This window comes from Notamacropus eugenii, chromosome 7, assembly GCF_028372415.1.
Source record: "Notamacropus eugenii isolate mMacEug1 chromosome 7, mMacEug1.pri_v2, whole genome shotgun sequence".
In the NCBI taxonomy this organism is placed as follows: Eukaryota; Metazoa; Chordata; class Mammalia; order Diprotodontia; family Macropodidae; genus Notamacropus; species Notamacropus eugenii.
In genome coordinates, this window is record NC_092878.1 from 95,367,684 (window position 1) to 95,385,691 (window position 18,008).

Here is an 18,008-nt window from a genome sequence, read left to right on the forward strand (position 1 = left end):
TTGCCTTCATCATTGGGAATTATTTAAGTACTTGCATTGCAATGAAGTACTAAGTTTACCTGAAAAATTCCTCACACACTAGGGTTGTTGCTGTGTAAAAAGTTCTCCTGATTCTGCTCCTTTCACTCAGCATCAGTTCATAAAAGTCTTTCCAGGCCTCTCTGAAGTCTTCCTGTTCATCATTTCTTATAGCGCAATAGTAGTCCATTACATTCACATAGCACAATGTATTCACGATTCCCCAATTGATGGTCATCCCCTTGATTTCCACATTTTGGCCACCACAAAGAGAGGTGCTATAAATATTTTTGTACATGTCCATCCTTTTCCCATTTTTTATGATCTCTTGGGGATACAGTCCTAGAAGCGGTGTTACTGGGTCAAAGGGTATACATATTATGTAGCCCTTTAAGCATAGTTCTAAATTGCTCTCCAGCATTGTTGGATCAGCTCACAGATCCACCAACAATGAATTAGTGTTCCAACTCACCCACATCTTCTCCAACATTTATCGTCTTCCTCTTTTGTCATGTTAATCAATCTGATAGGTGTGATGTGGTATCTCAGGTCTACTGTTATTTTAAATGAAGTTTTTCTTTCTTTCTCTTCTTACTGGATTTTGTAAGTAATACACAGAAATGTCAATAATTTGTGTGGGTTTGTTTTATATACTGCAACTTTGCTAAAGCTGTTCATTATTTCTTGTAACTTTTTTCCGTGGTTCTCTGGGATTCTCTGAGTATACCTTCATATCATGGGAAAAGAGTAATTCCTTTGTTACCTTTACCTATTTCAATTTCTCCTCTCATTGCTAAAGCTAGTACAATACTGAATAGCCATGTAGATAAGGGGCATACTCATTTTACCCACAGTCTTATTAAGAAAGCTTCTAACTTATTCCCATTAAATATATAATGCTTGCTGATGGATGAAGATAGATGCTACCTATCATTGTAAGGAAGGATGCATTTATCCATATACTCTCTAGTGTTTTAAGAGCAAAGGGTGCTATATTTTGTCAAAAGCATTTTTTGCATCTATTGTGATAATCATATATTTTTGATTAGTTTTGTTATTAATATGGTCAATTATTTTGTTAGTTTTAGTTTTCCTAATACTGAACCAGTCCCTCATCCCTGGTATATATCCCACCTGGTCATATAGTACTAGGTTTGTGTGTGTGTGTGTGTGTGTGTGTGTGTGTGTGTGTGTGTGTGTGTGTGTGTGTAAAACTTCTGCATCAATATTCATTAGGAAAATTGGTTTAAACATTTCTTTCCCTTTTTTAGCTCTTCCTGGTGGTATCAGTACCATATTTCTGTCATAAAAAGAATTTGGCAAGACTCCTTTGTGTATTTTCCAAAATAATTGACATGGTGTTAGGATTAATTATTCGTTAATTTTTTTGTAGAATTTGCTTTTAAATCCATGTGACCCTGGAGATTTTTTTTTTAGGGAGTTCAGAGATGGCTTATTCTATTTCTTTTTTAGGAATGAGGTTTTTGAAGTATTTTATTTCATCTTCTGTTAATTTAGGTAATTTATAATTTCTTGTGAATATATATCCATTTCATTTAAATGGCTATATTTATTGGCACATATTCAGGCAAAAGCTCCTGATTTTATTTTTTTTATTAATTTCCCCTTCAATTGTGTTAAATTCACCCTTTTCATTTTGGATACTGGTTTTTTGGTTTTCTTCTTTCTTTTTTTAATCAAATTAACCAAAGGTTTATCTATTTCATTTTTTCATAAACCAATTCTTAATTTTATTTATTAGTTCAATTTTTTTCTGAATTTCATTTTTATTAATCTCTCCTTTGCTTTCCAGAATTTCTAACTTGGTATTTAATTGGGGTATTTAATTTATTCTTTTTCTGGATTTTTTTTTAGTTGCATTCCAATTCACTGATCTCCTTTCTCTATTTTACTAAGGTAAGCACTTAGAGATATCAAATTTCTCCAAAGAGCTGTTTTGGCTGCATCTCATAAGTTTTGGAATGTTATCTCATTCTTGCTGTTCTCTTTCATGAAACTGTTGACTGTTTCTACAATTCGTTGTTTGATCCATTTGTTATTTAGGATTTAATTACTTAGTTTCCAATTAATTTTTAGTCTATCTTTCCTTGAGTTCTTTATTATGTGCAGTTTTGCCACTTTTTTCATTTAATATTGCTGCTTTCCCCATGAATTATGAGGTTTTTGTGACCTATTGATATGGTCAGTTTTTGTGTAGGTGCTATGTACTGTTGAGAAAAAAAAATATATATATATATATACATATATCTCTATTTATCTATCAGTCTATCTATCTGTTTATCTATCTATCTATCTATCTATCTATCTATCTATCTATCTATCTATCTATCTATCTACTTATCTATCTACATTCCTTTCCATCCCCATTCAGTTTTCCCCCCAAGGTCCACCATGTCTAATTTTTCTAAATTTCTACTCACCTCCTTAACTTTTTTCCTTATTTATTTCATGATTAGATTTATTTAGTTTTGAATGGGGGAGGTTGATGTCTCCCACTAGGATAGTTTTATTATCTATTTCTTCCTGTATCTTATTTAATTTCTCATTTAAGAATTTGAATGTGATTCCACTTGGTATGTATTTATTATTGATATTTCTTTATTGTCTATTGTCTATTGTACCTTTTAGGAGGATGTAGTTTCCTTGCCTTTGTTAAAATTAGATCTATTTTTGTTTTTACTTTGTTTGATAGATACCACTGTTTATTTTCTTTTGTTTCCTTTTTTTTTATTTTTGCTGAAGCACAATGTATTCTGCTCCTGTCTTTTACCTTTACTCTGTGTGTATCTCCCTACTTCATATGTGTTTCTTATTAAAAAAATATTGTAAGGTATGGGTTTTTATTCTACTCTGCCAGCCACTTCTGTTTAATGGGAGAGTACATGACATTCCCATTTCCATTTCCATTCACAGATTACTGTGTCTTCCTCTTCATCCTATCCCGCCCACTCTTGCCATAATTTTCTCTCTTCTTTCACCCTTGCCCTCCTAACCAGTATTTTGCTTCTGATCATTTCATCCCTCAATCTGCCCTCCCTTCTATCCAAACCCTTACTTTTCTTTCCCCTTTCCCCTCCTACTTCCGTTTAGGGTAAGATAGATTTCTACATCCAGCTAAATGTGTATGTTATTCCCTCTTTGAGAAAAATCTAATGAAATATGGTTTAAACACTGCTCATTTCCTTAACTTCTTTCTCTCTACGGTGATAGATCTTTTGTGTCTGGTCACATCATGTAATTTACCCTATTCTGCTTCCCCCCTTGCTCTTCTCCCAGTGCAAGTTTCATTCCTTAATTATTTTTATATTATTTTCCCAAAGTCAACTTGTACCCGTACTCTCTGTCTATGAATAACTCTACAGTTCTCAAGAGTTACAGGTGTAATCTTCCTATGTAATGGAAAGATCTTTCATATTCATTAATTGACCCATATGACCTGCTTAAATCACCTGGAAGCCTAAGTTATACGGGGTTATCAGAATTTGCTGAATTGGTGGAACAGGAAGGGTAGAACAGGAAGAGATGGAGTTAGAGTAGAGTTGAGAGGAAGTTATTCATGACAGCATTCAGAGCAAGGGAGATACACGCTGCTGGCTAGTGTGAATGAAAGGGTTTGTTTGTGATTTTGTTGAAGAGGGCCTGCTTGTGATTTCTTTAATGGAGTTGGTTTGTGGGAAGTCTAGCAACTGGAAGGTTTGGGGATATTGTTGTTTTCTGCATTGTTATTATGCATAAATATTTGTTGATGTGATAGTTTTGGTTTTCTGGTGTCTAAGTAAAGGTTTTGGATCTGCATTCCATGTGGAGTGCCTGTGGTATTTCACAATTTAGAATTGTGCCTTCATATTCATGGCTGCCATGAGTGCTGTGAATATTGCATTGACACTACAAATGGTAACAAGAATGGGATCTCAAGGCATAAAATTTCTATGTGGAGGCAGAAAGAGTTTAGAGGAAGAAATTAGTATCCCAGGCTGGGAGACTTGGAAAGGTGTTTGCAAGCAATTCTAATCAGCCCAGGAAATGAGCTGGTATGGATCAGAGAGGCTGGATTTTATTAACGGATTATTGTATTATGTATAAAAACAGAGACAACTTACTTAAGGAAAAAAAATTCAGATAAAAAAAGAGTCAGTTTATATGAGAATTAAAGAGCAGGGCAGGGGATGTCAGGTGGAAGCAAAGACTATTAATTTAGCTCAGAAGAAACTGAAGGTTGACAAAAAAAAATGTGCATATGACCTTTTTACAGACTCAGCCTAGTTGCCACAGGACTGCCAGAAGAGGGTGTGGGAGGAGATTATAAGGACGGCAGGGCAATTAAGTGAAATTATGTTAGAGGGAAAAGTGACTCAAGTAAAAGCACATCTATTGGTGAGGCAGAAACAGTTGAACCAAGATGGTAACACAAATAATTGAGGATTTTATGCAATAGGAGGTCACAGATGTTTTGAACCAGTTCACCCAAAGGATGGGAGAATCATTAATATATTGGATGGGGAGAATTAGTGATGAAGGGACTGGAGGAGTATCTATAAATGGCATGGATTGCTTGGAATTTATAAGCATTAGTCAGAATCCTTTTGTACAGCAAGCCTTTAGAGATTACAATATGTAAGAAGGTAACAACATACCTAATCCATTAGCTTTGGTTCCAAAAGAATGCAGTAGGAAGTATCCTACTGACTCTGTGTGACACAGTGAATACAGACCCTGGTTTCATTTAGGGACTGAAGAAGAAAATAAAATGAGGAGGTAATGAAGACTGCCATAATGATTGGAATTTCAGATGTATTCTATGATAACCCCTTTACAGTTTTCTATAGGAACATAATAGTGAAGACAGCTCCTCCTACTTATAAGCACTTAATTTTGACTCTAATAATTGGGGAAGTAGGGCACCCTGTTTCAGATGTGTTGAACAAGATTTCACAGTTAAGTAACTTTGGGGACTGAGGAAAAGACAAAATTCCTAGAGAGAGAAGACTAAATAGCCAGCGGATTCAAAATCAGAATAAATTGGCACGGAAAGAATTGTTTACTGCTCTATTGAGAGCAGGGATAGATTTTGGAAACATAGATGGTATTCCAACCAATTAACTACACAGAATGTACTGAGAAAAGGGACTTGATACTAAACAAAATAGAGAAGTAAGAACTACCCCTACAGATTCTTCTGAACCCGTTTGTCCAAGTTTTTCACATCTTCAGGGAGAATAGGAAATTGGCTAAGCCTTGGTTCAGATTAAATAAATATACAGACAGGATTAGAGACCTTGTATCAATTTGACCATATTTTGGAAAAATGGATCAAATATTATAACTAAGTCATTAATAAATACTGGGGCAGAGGCCTCCCTTATATATGGAAACTCTGATAAGTTTAAATATGGAATATCAGCATCATGGACTGGGAAGGGATGAAATATCACCAGACAAGTCAACTTAATGAAGAAAGTTGGACAATTACATGAGAAAGAATATACTGTGGTAATTGTACCCATTTCTGAACACATCATTGAAATAGATATATCGAGATGTATGACTTTAAATTTACCTGAGGGGAGATATCAATTTGCAGTAAAGAAGATATGAATTAATACAGTTTTAGTGGATAGAATAAAAATGTACCCCATTGCTTTACCTAAACCTTCTGAAGTGATTACTTTAAAGCAGTATGGTGTGCCAGGTGAGCAAGATGAAATAATCAATACTATAAAGAAATATGCTGAGACAGGAGTATTAGTCCCTATAACCATTCCATGGAAAAATCCTATCTGGTCAGTATGAAAGTCATATGGGACATGGAGGATGACAGTGGATTATTGACAGTTGAATAAGGTCACTCCTCCCTTGTATACTGCTGTTCCAGACACCATTAACTTAATAGAAAAGATCTAAAAATATAAGTGGACTTTCTAAGCAGTTATTGATTTAGTCCATGCTTTCTTTACTATCCCAATAAATTCAAAACAATGGGACCTATTTGCTTTCATTTGGTAGGACTGACAATATGCTTTTACACACTTCCTACAAGGATATCTTCATAGCCTCACTATTGTCATAGGATTGTGAACATTTGGATGAATTAGAGCTACCCTATGTACACCTTATCCACTATGCAAATAATATTATGATAAAAGGAAAAATTGTAGAAGTGAAGAAGAGTTTGACACTTATAATTGAGCATATGAAAAGCAAAGGCCAGGAAATTAATCCTGCAATGTTTCAAGGGCCAGATAAAATCAAAAAGTTTTTTGGTATTCAATAGAATCACAAGCTGCAAGAGATTCTCCCACAAGCTTGACAAAAATACAGGATTTTCTTATCCCCATAAGATAGAAGCCCAAAAGTTTCTAGGATTATTTGCAGTTTGGTGATTTCACATATCACATGTAGGACAAATTTTGAAACACATATAAAATTACTAAGAAAAAATATTAAATTGACTGGGGACTTGAGCAGAGTAAAGCTTTTTTAAGAAGCAAAGCCTTCTATATAGTTGGCCCTAGATTTATGGCCTTTTCAAAGTGACCCAGGGGAAATACAAGTAACTGTACAAGATGAATATGTAAATGGGAGTTTATGGCAAAAACAACAAAGCTGAAATGTACCCTTAGAATTTTGATCTAGGAAACTCCCTTCATCTGGAACTCAATATACCCTTTTTGAAAAGCAGTTGCTAGCAGCATATTGGGCTTTGGTAGAGACTGAACAATTGACTTTTGGCCATGAGGTAGTATTAAGACCTAGAATCCTAATTATGACATGGGTAATGAGTATCCCAGTTTCCCATAGAATTGGATGTGCACAGGAAGCCAGCATAATTAAATGGAAATGGTATATTAAGATGGATCTAAAACAGGCAAAACTGGCATTTTTGCTTTACATGAATCTGTAAAAAACATAGATACCAAGGGGAAATGATACACTCCCTGAACCAAAGCAACAGTTGTTATAGTCCTTGGTAAAATGGAATGATGTATATGATGGACTAACTGAAGTACAAAAGACACATGTATGGTTTACTGATGGGACAGCAAAATATTTGGGCCACAAAAGAAGTTGAAAAATGTTCATGTATAACCCATGTACTAGGTGGATCTTGGAAAGTATTGGAATAGATGAAAGTAGTCAATATGCTGAACTTATGACAGTACATCAAGCTATCAGAAAAAAGGTGGATAGTGTCATATTTTCACTGATTCATAGGTTGTAGCTAATGGTTTAGCTACAGGGATGCCCATGTGGAAAAAATAAAATTGGGAAATTGATGATGAACAAGTCTGTGGCAAAGTATGGGAAGATAGACAGGGCATGTCTTTGGTTACTAATTTGTCAGTTTTTCATGTAGATGCTCACATGACCCTCACCATACCAGAACATGAGTACAATGCACAAGTTGATTGACTAGCAAAGATTACTTCTCAACATATTGCCCCTACTCTGACACCAGCTGATGATCTGGTACTAGTAAAATGGGTGCATCAAATGACCATCCATTCAGGGGTCTAGGCCACACACCAAGGGGCACAAGACCAAGGTATCTGTATCTCTCATTCATTGTTAAAACAAGCAGTAGAATTATACAATATATGCATACACACATGTATGTACACATACATACATGTACATATATACATATACACACATGCATATACATGCATATATATACACACATATCTATCAGTTGGAAAAGGAATGGACTACTTCTCAGATAGTAATTGAAACATCAGAAAGGGGAAATGTACCAGCCCACATCTGGCAAATAGATCATAGTGAACACCTATCCTAAGATAAAAGATGAAAATTTATATGTACTGTTGCCACCTATTCAAATATACTAATTACTTGTTCCTATAAGAATGCAGTCCAGAAAAACATCCGTAAAACTTTAAACGTCATTGAGTCTCTATTATGAAACTGCAATACAGATTCAGTGACAGTGGGTCACATTTCAAAGTAATGAAATGAAGAGATATTCTGTATTAAACAACATAGAATGATTATATCATATTCCATATTATCCACATATATCTGTGTTAATTGAAAGAATGAATGGATTATTGAAAGAAAAGTTAAGGAAGTTAAGATTTAATAATTCTTATCAACATTGGAAAGCTAATTGGTTCATTGCTTTACATAATTAGAATAATAGATCATAGGGAGGATGTATACCTCTGGCCAAAATGATGACCCCAAATCAACAAATTAGAAAACAATAAACACATAAGATCACAAATGTCGAGTATTGGACTGTGAAGCCAGATGTCTCAGCACCATATCCAGAAACACTTGGTTCAGCAGAATATGATTTACATTGCTTAGAGGACTTTTGGTTGGGTAGGAAAGAAATAAGAATAATCTCTATTGGAATATGTTTGAGAATCCCTAAGAATCATTTTTGATGGATATTATCTAAATCAGGAATAGCAGCTCGAGGAATATATGTATTGGCTGGAGTGATGGATTCTAATTATCAAGGAGAAATTATGGCATTCCAAAATTTAGGTGATGAACCCATGCAGTTTTGTAAAAATGACAGAATAGTTCAAGTGATTATTATTCCTTGTGAAACAATACCCTTTTTGAAAACTCACCCTCCTTCTGAAATAACTAGCAGAGGAACTGAAGGATTACATTCTACTGATAGAATACAATTGGCAGCTGAAGTATGGGTAAATGGATTCCAGATGATGTTAGAAAGGCTGTGGAAATTATAGCACATGGGAAAGATAATGCTATAACTGTTGAAAATTTAGGAGAGTATGATCACCAAATTGTACCCTTAGTTCATATATTCTACTGTTTATGAGGCTATGATAGTGGGTTCAAGGACTCTAGAAGCATGGAAGACCCTATATCTATTCTGCCTCTGGTTGTTGTCTCCTTGTTTCTTTCTGGCTTTTTGTCCATTAAACTTGTTTTCTAGATTTTTTTTTCCTATAGGCTTAGTACCTTCCACTTGTAGATGCCTCATCACTTAAGCCAGATGTCATCCCCAATCCATGATGGTCATTTGTTACCTCTGGACTTGAAGTGGACCAAACTCCAGAAGCCTGCTAAAGGACAAATCCCTCACGTGGTTCCTCTTGGAGCAGGGATAGCTCTATGTCCAATTTCAGAAGGAAGTAGCTATGGAAAAGAGACTTTCACCCATTACTACAAGATTTTAGGCCTTATTCTTTGAGGGTGCATGATGGTTGTTTTTGCTCAAGTCTTATCCTAAGATATTGTTTTCTGTGCTCATTTTTGTGTGATCCCTGTTATACTGTTATGAGTTATCTTGACATCATTTGCCTAAGATATAGTTTTACATGCTTATTTTCTGTTATTCCTATTACAATTCTGTTGATACCTGTTACCCCACCAACCTATATAATGAATAGGGAACATCTTGGGGCTGAAAGCAATGGCATTTTAAATGCAAAGATCTTTCTCATTCATTAATTGGCCCATATTAACAGCTTAAAGAACCAGGAAGCCTAAGTCACATGTGGTGGGAGGAGTTGCTGAATGGGTGGAACAGGAATGTTAGAACAGGAAGAGGCAGGTCTAGAGCAGAGCTGAGAGAAAACTAGTCATGAAAAGAGTAAGAGCTAGGAAGGATTTATGCTGATGGCTAGTGTGAGTGAAAGAACTTGTTTGTAATTTTATTTAAGGAGGCCTACTTGTGATTTGTTTAATGGAGCTGGTTTGTGGGAAGTCTAACAGGGAAAAGGTTTGGGGATAGTGTTGTTCTCTGCATTGTTATTGAGTATAGATTTTTCTTGCTGTGATGTATTTAACTTTCTGGTGTCTGATCAAATGTTTTGGTTTACCTTCCATGTGGAGTGTCTGTGGTAATTCATGACTCAGAATTGTACCACAATATTCATGGCTACTGTGAGTACTGTGAATATAGCACAGGCACTATAGGATGTAAACAGGTTAACCTTATTGAATAACATGTTTTGGTTTTGTTTTAATTTTTCTTTCTTATTTACTACTTTTATGCTTCTCTTTAGTCTTGTATTTGAGGATCAAATTTTCTGTTCAGTTCTATGATTTTTCATCAGGAATGATTGAAAGTCTCCTATTTCATTCAATATCCACCCTGAAAGATTACACTAAATTTTGCTGAATAAGTGATTCTTCTTTGTAATCCAAGAGAAGGCTGAAAGGTGAGGAACTCACTGCTGCTTATACAGCCCTTGCTAGAGCTCGAATTGAAAGCTAGTCCAATAATTTTTAAGTCATCTCTCTTAGATGTATCTTCAAGCTCCCTTGTCTTTCCAATAAGGTTTTTTACATGTTCTTTATTATTATTATTATTTTGATTTTGTTGGAGATTCGTGATGCCTTTTGAAGTCATTAGCATCCACTTGACTGATTCCAATTTTAAGGAAATTGTTCTTCAAATAATTTTTGTACCTCCTTTTCTATTTGGCCAATTTTACTTTTTAAATAGGTGTTTTCTTTCCCATTTGACCAACTGCATACTTTTAAGGAATTATTTTCTTCAGTCAATTTTAGTCCTTCCTTTTCCAAGCTGTTGACTTTCTCTTGCATACTTGCCATTTCTTTTCCCTACTTTTCTTATTTGACTTTAAAAATACTTTATGAGCTCTTACAAGAAGGTTTTTTGGACTTGAGACCAATTGAAATTCTCCTTCAAGGTTTTGGATGTAGGTATATTGACAATGTTGTTCTATTTTAAGTTTGTGTTTTGATCTGCCCTGTCACCATAGTAATTTCCTATGCTCAAATTCTTTTTTGAATCTTGCTCTTTAAATATATATATATATATATATATATATATATATATATATATATATATGTATATTTTTTCCATGACTTTTAAAGTTAAACTCTGGGAAGTGGAACTGAGGTGGTGGAGTAGAAACAAAGAGCTCAGCTTGAGTTCTCCCCTTAAACATCTCAAAAAACCTGTAAAAATGATTCCAAACAAATTCTAGAGAAAGAAAAGCCACAAAATGATTGACTAAAGCAAATTTCTAACCCAAGACCATCTGGAAGGTCAACAAGAAAGGTCTGTCGCACCAGACTGGGAGTGGAGTGCAGTTGAGAGTTGGCTGATCTGGCATGGATGGTGGTGGAGTAGGCTGTAGAGGACCTAATTGTTGGCAGCTGCAGCAGATTTCAAGCTTCTCAATCCACAAACTCTAAAGACAGTTTCAAAGGTCAAGGGGAAGGATATATCATGTGGCTGATGGAGGAGGATGGTCTCACTCCAGCCCCAGCATCAGCCCCAGTGCCTGGGTGGCAGCAGCCATTGCCAAAGTGATAACTGCTTCTGGAGTTTTCCACTCAACAAAGAACTCAAAAGTCAAATAATTGACTTTGAAAATGAGCAAATAAGGGAAGAAAACAGACTGCAGATTCTTACTTTCTTGGTGATAAGAACAAAATATAAAAACCAGAAGAAGACAACAAAGTCAAAACTCCTGTATCCAAAGCCTGTAAAGGAGATGTGAATTGGTCTCAGGCAATGGAAGAACTCAAAATGGATTTTGGAATTCAAGTAAGAGAAGTAGAGAAAAAATTGAGAAAAGAAATGAGAGTGACACAAGAAAATCATGAAAAGCAAGTCAACAGCTTGTTAAGGAACCACGCCCCCCCAATACTGAAGAAAATAACAACTTTAAATTAGACTAACTCAAATGGCAAAAGATATCCAAAAAGGGAATGAAGGGAAGAATGCCTTAAAAAGCAAAATGGGTCAAATGGAAAAAGAACTCCAAAAGCTCTATGAAATAAGTATTAGAATGGAGCAAATGGAAGCTAAAGACTTTATGAAAAATTAAGGAATCATAAAACCAAAATCAAAAGAATGAAAAAAAAGAAGACAATGTGAAGTATCTCATTGGAAAAACAACTGACCTGGAAAATAGACCTAAGAGAGATAATTTAAAAATGATTAGTCTATCCAAAAACCAAGATTAAAAAAAAAAAGAGCCTAGATGTCATCTTCTAAGAAACGATCAAAGGAAATTTCCCTGATATTCAAGAACCAACAGGTAAGATAGAAATGAAAAGAATCCACCCATTACCTCATGGAAAAGATCCCAAAAGGATGACTCCTAGGAATATTGTAGTCAAATTCCAAAGTACCACGTAAAGGAGAAAATATTACAAGCAGTCAGAAGGAAATGATTCAGGTATTGTGGAAACACAGTCAAGATAATACAAGATTTGACAGTTTCTACCATAAGGGATTGGAGGATTTGGAATATGATATTCCAGAGGTCAAAGGAGCTAGGATTAAAACCAGAATCACCTACCCAGCAAAACTGACTTTGCTCAGGGGAATTTACATGAAATAAAGGACTCCCAAAAATTCTTGTTGAAAAGACCAAGGATGAATAGAAAATTTGACTTCCAAATACAAGAATTAAGAGAAGCAAGAAAAAATAAACAAGAAAGAGCAAGCATAAAGGACTTATTAAAGTTAAACTGTTTACATTCCTACATGGAAAGATAATATTTGTAACTCATGAGATCTTTCTCAGTATTATTGTAGTTTGAGGGAATACACACACATGTATATACAGTGGGTGTTTCTATGTGTATATATGTATGTGCATGTATGTATGTATGAATATTATGTATGTATGTATGTATCTAGTGTGTGTATATATACGTATACACACATATATGTGTATATAGAGAGGGACAAAGACAGAGACAGAGATACAGAGAGAGACAGAGTGGACAGGGGAGCTGAATATGCAAGGATGATATCTAAAGAAATAAAATTAAGTGTCAAAAAGAAAGTTCCAGGGAGAAAAAGAAAGGGAGAGGTAGAATGTAGTAAGTCATCTCACTTAAAAGAGGAAAGAAAGAGCTTTTACAACGGAGGGGAAGAAGGGGAAGGTGAGATGGAATAAATGAGCCTTACTTTCATTGGATTAGGCTTCAGGAGAGAATAACATACACATTCAATTGAGTATGAAAGTTTATATTACCCTACAGGAAAGTGAGGGGAAGGGAATGGGAAAATAGAAGGAATGGTAGATTAGGGGAAGGGGCAATTGGAAGCAAACACTTCTGTAGAGGACCAAGTTAAAGAAGAAAATAGAATAAATGGAGGGTGGGACAGGATAAAGGGGAATATAGTTAGTCCTTCAAAACATCACTGTTATGGAAGTGTTTGACATATATAATCTGTATCGAATTGCTTGCCATCTCCATGAGGGTGTGTGGGAAGGAAGTAAGGAGAGAATGTGGAACTCAAGGCTTTAAAAATGAATGTTAAAAATTGTTTTTATGTGCAACTAGCAAATAAAATATATAGGCAACGTGGTAGAGAAATCTGTCTCACCCTACAGGAAAATAGAAAGGAAGGGGATAAGGAGGTTGATAGAAGGGGGGGACAGATTGGAGGAAAGAATAATCAGAATACACACTGTCCTGGGTTGGGGGAGGGTGGAGGTGAGGAGAAAATTTGAAATTCAAAATGTAGTGGAATTGAATGTTGAAAACTAAAAATAAATTTCGTAAGAAATATATGTATATATATATATAGTTTACTCTTCTCCTGTGCCACAGGGGCCACTGTCTTAGGCTTCTTTAACTGGGGGCAAACACCCTGCACTGGCTTTGTGCACTGGAGCCTCACCTGCTGACAGCTTCCCAGTTGTGCTGACTTGGCCTGATCTACTCACTCTTATTATTTTCTTGTTTCTGACACTGACAACTTGTCTCCTCTATTGGGGTTGGAAACCTCACACCTGCCTTGTTGTGCCACAGGACTCCTAAGCCAGGAACAAATGGTTTAGATTTCTTTTCTCTCTGTGGGTAAGATACTCCTGCCAGCTCTCCTGGACACATTATATGTTGGTCTTCACTCCTCTTTTACCCAAGTGAAACAGACTTTTTGTGAAGTCCTTTTAAGTTATCTTAATGTGGAAAATTGTTTCATTCCATCTTTTTGTAACTTCCTTTGCTCCAAAATCCATTAGAGGCTTCATTTAATGCTGTTTCTGAGGGAAACTGGAGAGAGCTCAGGCAGCATCATGGCTTCTCCCTGCCATCTTGGCTCCACCTCTGAGAAACTATTTTTCTAAAAAATTCTTAATATAGTACGTTGATACTCAACCCAATTTTAGACAGCTCTCGTCATGAGAAAGATTTCACTTAAATTTAAAAAAAAATTTGTCTCTGAAATGTCCACAAATTATTCCCTTTTATGACTTCTGGGAATAATCTAGGATCATAGAAGCACAGGAACATTGATTTAAAGCTGAGAAAAAACTAAGAGTCATTGTAGTCTGACTCAATTTACATATTAGTAACTAGAATTTATAATATAAATTTATAGAATTTGTATATAGTCTATATTTATATTAGTCATGCATACATATATATATACACATATACATACACACACTATGTGTGTATGTATATATACATATATGTACATATATTATGTGTACATATAAACTTACATACATATGTGTATGTTAGTAAATTGAGACACAAGGAAATTAATTGAGTTAATAATAGCCAATATTTCTATAGTACTTTAAAGTTTGCAAAATTCTTTATGAATATTATTTCATTTGATCTTCCTAACCACCCTGGGAGGAAACTGAAGCAGACAGCAGTTAAGTTACTGGTCCAGGGTCACCCAGTAAATGTCTAAGGCAGGATTTCAACTCAAGGATTTTGATGCAGGTCAGCTAAAAGATGAATAATATTGGTAAGTTCATCTTCAAAGTGTCAGGCATTTCACATTTTTTTTTAGTTTTGCATAGAGCTTCTGAAATTATGAATGATTGACCTCTATGATTTTTAAATTCTCATTTCTTTCAAGTACCTAGGATATTTTCTGGAATATGGGGAGTACACAATAAATATTTATTAAATAAATGAATGAATTTCAGTAGAGGAAATACCCATACAAATGTAGTTATATGTCTATTGACATATATACATAACAGAAATAATGAGAACTATCTGGTTTCTGAGGTTTTCCTTATAAAATGTCTTCTATTGCTACAAATTATATACCCCACTCAAATTGTTCATGTTTTCCTAAATTCCACTATAGTTTTTTCTCTCATCTTTTAAGCTATCTGTGAATTGATGATATTTGCTATTTTCTTATATTTATAGCATCTGATACAAGCTTGGCAAAAATCCAAGTCCTGCCTGAGCGCAAAATTTTGATCTCTGATTTAAGTTCAAAGTTGTATTAAACATAAAATCGCACAGAAAGCCCCTATTGGCTATTTTTGGGAGACACTTCAAAACCACAAATTAATACTACCAAGGTTAATTGCACTTTGAACCTCCTAAATTATCTCTCTTTCTTATAAAGTCTGTGATTGATTTTTTTTTGCATGATTTCTAATGTTGACCCACGAATTGTAGGCCAAACTTTAAAAACAATCTCATTTTTGTACACATATGATTTTAGTAATTAGATTAATTGTCCTTGAAAAGCAAAATGGGGTGCAATTGAAATATCCACTGGGCACTTACCTGATTAGAATACTAGACATGAGCTTTTCACACTTAAGCATGTTAATTAGTGGGGTACCTGTATATAGCATGCTCCATGTATGGAAGGCAGTTCTAGTAAACAAATCAATAAGTACTGTGCCTTTTAAATCTGCACTCATAAAAGGAGAAATTCCACTCTGAACACTTACCTTTTCTTTTGGTTTTATGTTTCTAAATGGATATCCCCAAGAATTATTACTGCTATGATTAAGCAGTGGGGAAGCCACTTCATCTCTCTAGGTCTTAAGTTTTTTTTCATCTACCATGTTAGATGAGATGATCTCTAAGTTCTTTTAAGGCTCTAAATGCATGATTCTATTATCTCGTCCAAAAATATCTAAGAAATGAAAGGAATCCTTCTTGATTGACATAAATTACTGCAAAATTTTTGAAAGCTAAAAAATCATTTGGTAGGAGAGTAAAATTTTAGAGTTGTAATTTCATTGGTATAGAGATCGATCAGGAAAGAAATTCCAGCTACCAGAATACCTGCTCTGCAATTTACAGATTTAGGAAATTGACTGGAACATGGGAAGTTATATGAATTCCTCAGGGTCAGTAGTAGGATTTGACCTAAGGTCTTCAGGTCTTTAAGTCAGTTTTCTGTCTGCATGATGAAAGACAGAATGCAAAGCAGATAGAGTACTTGCCTTCAATTAAATAAGTCTTGGATTCAGTTTTTGCTTCTGAAGCATAAGGATTGTATGACTCTGAGCAAGTTTATTTAATCTATCATTGTGTTCAAGTACCTCTACAAATTGCAAAACCTCATTCGTAAAGGCGATTTCATAAGTAGGAAGTCAGCATCTCAATGAAGTTATACATCTGGGCCAAAAATAATAAAATAAAGCTATGTTTTTATGTTAAAGATTTTGGAGAAAAAGTATGCTCATTTAACAATGTCAAAAATGTCAGTGTAAGCTTAACTTTTCTAATACTATGTAATACCTAAAACTGTAGGGGTAATCATTAAGAGAAGTCTTATACAATTTAACATTTTTGGGGAGATGATTTTTATTGTTATTTTTCTGTTTTTTTTTTTAGTCTGGACATTTGATTTAATCAGAATAGAGAACTAACTCCCAGTGAGGTAACTGCTTCAATTAATATAGATTAGTAGTCATTTTATAGTTTACGGTGAGAGTTCCCAATGTCACTGAGAGATTAAGTGCAAGTTCCCTTCTGCTCACTGAAAACATGGGTTCCAATCATTTCTGCTAATGATGGAGAGAGGGAAACAGTGGTTTATTTGCACTGCTAATGTCTTTTACAATTCACAATTATGACAGGTGTTTAAGAGTGATCAAATACCTTTTATAATTCCAATTTTGGTGGAAGAATTGGTTGGTGGTAGAATTATTAATTATTATCTCAGTCTTACAGATGAGGAAGAGTTAAAGGAAATGGTCATATTTCCACCAAGGAGAGAAAACATAGAGGGATCATGAATAATAGTTCTTTTCAAATATTGGAATGATTGCTATATGGTAGAAATACATATTTTGTTGGTCTTGGTCCCAGAAATTTGTGCAATGATCGCAAATTGAAAAGCCTCAAATTTCAGTTTAATGTGAGGAGGTAAAAGCAAACAAACAAACAAACAAAAAAACCCACCTCAAATAAACAAAATAAACAAATTCTTTTCTAAGAATTAGAGCTAGCCACAAATGGAAAGGACTGTCTGGGAGTAATTTCTCCTTCCCAAATAGGGCCTTCAAACAGAATTCTATGGACCACTTACTGTATATGTTTTTTTGGAAATATACCATAACCCTTGACATCTGAGTTTATTTTCCATTGTTGGATTCAGTTGAAACTCCTACAGGTTAGTTGCTTTAACTAGGATCACAAAGCTAAGAATAAAGGTGGTCAGGATTTGGAATGAGATTTTCCCAAAACTTATTCATCACTATTCCTACTATAGAATACTTCTGATTATAGAGATTTGCTTTTGTTTTTTAATATTTGAGAACTTCTACCTCATAAGTAATAGAGTCCTTAAAAAATGTAAAGTGCTTTACAAACACTAAAGATCTATATAAGTAGTAGTAGTAATAGTAGTAATAGTAGCAGTAGTAGTAGAAGTAGAAGTAGTAGTAGTAGTAGTAGTAGTAGTAGTAGTAGTAGTAGTAGTAGTAGTAGTAGTGGGAGTAGTACTATTAATAATACTGGCAGTAGTAGTATTTGTTGTTATTGTAATCGTAGTAGCAGTAGTGATACTGGTATTGCTTAGAGTAAAGCAAGTGAATTTTGAAGCAAGTTTCTCTGATAAAGACCTCATTTCTCAAACATATAGAGAACTGAGTCAAATTTGTAAAACTAAGAGCCATTTCACAAATGATAAATGATCAGAAGATGTGATCAGTTTTCAGGTGACATAATCAAAACTATCTTTAGACATACCACACTCTATATATGTTTGTGTGTGTATATGTGTATTCTCCATATATGTATGCATA